Source organism: Palaemon carinicauda, chromosome 32 (assembly GCF_036898095.1).
Source record: "Palaemon carinicauda isolate YSFRI2023 chromosome 32, ASM3689809v2, whole genome shotgun sequence".
In the NCBI taxonomy this organism is placed as follows: Eukaryota; Metazoa; Arthropoda; class Malacostraca; order Decapoda; family Palaemonidae; genus Palaemon; species Palaemon carinicauda.
The window spans coordinates 29,255,546-29,260,545 of NC_090756.1; positions in this window are offsets into that span (position 1 = coordinate 29,255,546).

Sequence of the window (5,000 nt, forward strand, 5' to 3'; positions counted from 1 at the left end):
AGACCTGCTCAAGCTCGACAGTTTCTTGGAATACCTCATCTTCCTTATGAGCTAAGGATGATGTTTAGGGAAGCCTATAGGTCTACCAGTTGAGTCATCAGCAGCCATTGTCTGGAACTCCCTGGTCCTAGATTCGATGGAGAGGGGGCTTGGACGCTGATCATATGTATATATGATCAGTCTCTAGTGCATTGTCACTGTCACTTGATATGGCTGTTGATAGTTGTTGTGGCAGTTAACACTTGTAAGGTAGTTAACACTTAGTGGTGTTATTAACACTTAATGTTAATAACAGTTAATGTATCCTTTAAAGCTTTCTACTCAACCTCTTTTGATCTTACCATGCACATTTAAACATTCAAAATGCATTTAAAATAAGCATTTTTTTCACTTTGAAGCTTTTGAACTAGGAAATTTTATAACTTAAATCTAAATATTACAATAACCTTTCAATTACATACAAATTAATCTAATGAAATGATCATTCAAAGTGGTCAGAATTATCTAAATCTTAAGTTTTTCTGTCCATGAAAAATGATTCCCATTAATCATATGAATATGTTTTTTTTTTTTTTTTACTCATTTCTTTTTATTTTTTTCCTTTTTACGGACCATATACAGCGGTGCCTTATTCTACACATGTAATCCTGGGTCAATGTATCCATCTCTTCTATACCTCCTTACCAAGATCCTTCGCTATACAGACACAGGAAACAAACATAACTCTAGGAGAAGAATACTCCAAAATCAAACCATCGTTTTTAAGTCTTCAGTAGTGCCATAGCCTCTGTACCATGGTCTTCCACTGTCTTGGGTTAGAGTTCTCTCTTTTGTTTATAGTTTAAACATGAAAGATGTATTTTACTGTTGCTACGGTTCTTAAAATATTTTATTCTAATTGTTCACTACTTCTCTTGTAGTTTATTTATTTCCTTGTTTCATTCCACGTTGAAGCCCTTGGGCTTATATTATTCTGTTTTTCCAACTAGGATCTTAGCTTCTAAAATAATAATAATAATAATAATAATAATAATAATAATAATAATAATAATAATAATAATAATAATAATAATAATAATAATAATAATAAACCGAGTGTAAAAGAGAAAACATAAATTCCCTTTTATGTCTGTCCTCTCCTTTCCAGATTCCTCCAATGCCTCCTGTGGAACCCTTGGGGAAAGCCTTTAACCCTGGCGTGTAGAGGAGACGAGAAATAGAGAGCTACTTTTCAAAGAAAGACTCCGTCCTGGTAAAGGATCAAACGCTCAAACTCCTTCAATCAATCGAGAGCTTCTTCTCAAACAAAGAAAGACTCCGTCCCGGTAATGGATCAAACGCTCAAACTTCTTCAATCAATCGAAAGTCTTCTCGAACTTTGCTCTTCTTCTTTCTCACTCTTTCTTCCTTCAACGGATTCTTCGTTTAGTCGATAGAAATCGACACTTTAGACTTTTTTTTCACTTTGGGAAGGAATAGTTTTAATTATAGGTAGAGGACCCTTCAAAAGTATTAAACCAGTCATTGGCTAAGTAACATCAACCTATGCTTTATGTAACTGATAGTAAACAAATTATTATTATTATTATTATTATTATTATTATTATTATTATTATTATTATTATTATTATTATTAGCTAAGCCTCAACCCTAGTTGGGAAAGCAGGATGCTATAAGCCCAAGTGCTCCAGTAGGGAAAAATAGCCCAGTGAGAAAAAGGAAATTAGGAAGCAAATAAAATAGCGTGCATGATTGTACCCTCAAGCAGGAGAACTCTAACCCAAGACTTTAAATAAACCTAATTCAGGTAAATCAAGTGGAATATTAAACTCCATAAAAATAAAAATAAGGAACCAGGAATTCACAAACAACAAAAGAGTCTTGAAGCCTTCCTTTGGAAAGACTGATTGAGCGCTTGCAGGCACAATTTGCGGTAAGCAGCCCTTCAAAAAGACTTAACACTGGTCTTTTCGAAGAAAAATCTTGCATAAAGTTCCTAGTGTTCTGGCCAAGAAGGAAATCTTGGAGAGGAGAGAGAGAGAGAGAGAGAGAGAGAGAGAGAGAGAGAGAGAGAGAGAGAGAGAGAGAGAGAGAGAGAGAGAGAATAATAAAAGATCTTTTGATAGATAGACTGAAAAAAAGATAGACAGACGTATTGATTTATAGATAGACAGATATCTAGGGAGGTAAATAGAAAGATATCCAGAAAGGTAGATTTCTAGGTAGATAGATAGGCAGATGTCTAGTTTGATAGATAGAAAGATATCTCAGTAAATAGAGAGACAGATGAGAATGTTAAGATGGATGTGTGGGGTGACAAGAAGAGATAAGATACGAAATGAAGTAATTAGATGTACCACAGGAGTTAGAAAACTATCAGATAAGATCCAAGAAACTAGACTGGGGTGGTATGGTCATGTCATGAGAAGAGATGAACAGTATATTGGGAGGAGAGTGATGGAAACTGGGGTACAGGGGATGAGAAGCAGAGGGAGACCAAAGCGAAGGTGGATGGACTGTATCAAGGATGACCTCCGAGCAAAGGGATTTACTGGTGAGGAAGTGTGGGGCAGAGGTAGATGGAGAAAGATGACCAGAAACATCGTCCCCACATAGAAGTGGGAAAAGATGTAGACAAAGAAGAAAAAGGAGAAGATATCTCGATGGATAGATTTAGATAGATAGGTGATGGATATCTCAGTAGATAGATAGACAGATATATAGGTAGATAGATAATTAGGTAGATAAACAGATGTTTAGGTAGATTGACAGATATTTAGGTAGATAGATTGACATATATCTAGGTAGATAGCCATATTTAGGTAGATACACAGCTATCTTGGTATATAGATAGATAAACAGATATTTGGGTAGACAGATAGATATCTAGGTAAATAGATAGATATCTATGTAGATAGATAAACAGATATATAGGTAATTATATGGACAGATATCTAAGTAGAGATATAGACAAATATCTAGGTATGTAGATAAACTGAAATCTATGCAGATAGATACACACACACACACACCACACACACACACACACACACACACACACACATATATATATATATATATATATATATATATATATATATATATATATATATATATATATATATATATATATATATATATATATATATATATAATTAGCAAACATATATCTAGGTAGATAACCCTATTTAGGTAGATAGACATATATCTTGGTAGATAGATAGATAAACAGATATTTAGTTAGACAGATAGATATTATCTAGGTAAATAGATAAATATCTAGGTAAAAAGATATGAAGATATTTAGTTAGATAGATAAAGAGGTATATAAGTACATATATGGACAGATATATATGTAGAGAGATAGACACATATCTCTGTTGATAGACAGATATATAGGTAGATAGATATATATCTAAATAGTAAACAAATATTTAGGTAAATAGATAGACATATATCTGGGCAGATAGATAACCGTATTTAGGTAGACAGATAGACAGATATCTTGGTAGATAGATAGATAAGCAGATATTTTGGTCGACATAGATATCTAGGTAAATCGATAGATACCTACGTAGACTAATAAAAAGATACTTACGTAGAGAGGTAAATAGATATCTAGGTAAATAGATAGATCAACAGATATATATGATATCTCTATCTTACTAATAATAACATTACCAGGCCTATTATATGAGTCATTGCCTTAGAAAAGAGAGAAAGAAAAGAAGAATTTAATCAGGTGTCCAGAAAACCCTTTGGAATGGCAGCATCCAGTTCAGATAAAACTTCCAGAAGTGATTCCAGAGCAACAGGATTGTTGCAATGGAGAGGAAATGCTTTCAGCTGTCTGATTTCCAGCCAGTATCATAAGGATTAGCTCTCTCTCTCTCTCTCTCTCTCTCTCTCTCTCTCTCTCTCTCTCTCTCTCTCTCTCTCTCTCTCTCTCTCTCTCTCTCCACTTAAGTTGTAATAATTCTATTCAGTCTCAATTGTCCCAGATTACAGTAGAGCTATGGTACATATGAGGAGCCCTCAAGGCCCCTCTCCTTCAATCTTGGACCAGGGAAGTCTAGGCAATGGCTGTTGATGACTCAGCACGTAGACCTATAAAGTCCCCCAAACCCCAATCCCTAGCTTACAAGGACGGTGAGGCTGTAATTAAAACTATCAAGCACCAGCTGGGTTTGAGCTCCCTTCCAACTGATAGTGGGACAGGGAATTTTCTAATAGGTTACGGCCTAACTCAGCAAAGCCAGCAAACTTAACTTTTCGGTCATGATATTTGTGTATTAGTCCAGAGTCAGGTAAAGAAAGACAGGCCAATTCCCTAGTCCAGGGCACCAGATATCCACTGAGATATTACCGCTAGAGAGTTATTGGGTCCTTTGACTGGTTAGGCAGTACTACTTTGGCTCTCTCTATCTGGTCATGGCTCATTTTGTGTTTACCTACACATACACCGAAAAGTCAGGCCTATTCTTTCCACTTTCTACTCTGTCCTCATACACCCGACAACACTGAGATTACTACACCATCGTTCTTAGCTCAAGGGGTTAACTACTGCAAGCTAATTATTAAGTGGCTACTTTCCTCTTGGTAAGGGTAGAAGAAACTCTAGCTATGGTAAGCAGCTCTTATAGGACAAGGACACTCCAAAATCAAACCATTGTTCTCTAGTCTTAGGTAGTGTCATAGAGTCTGTATGATGGACTTCCACTGTCTTGGGGTAGAGTTCTCTTACTTCAGGGTACACTTGAGCACACTGTTCTATCCTATATCTCTTTCTCTTGTTTTTTGAAGTTTTTAAAGTTTATGAAATATCTTATTTAAGGCTGTTTCTGTTCTAGGTATATTTTAGTAGTTTATCAATTCTCATGAAGTTGTTTCCTTTCCTCAGTGAGCTAGTTTTCCCCGTTGGAGCATCTTGCTTGTCCAATTAGGGTTGTACCTTAACTTTTGATAATAATAATAATAATAATAATAATAATAATAATAAT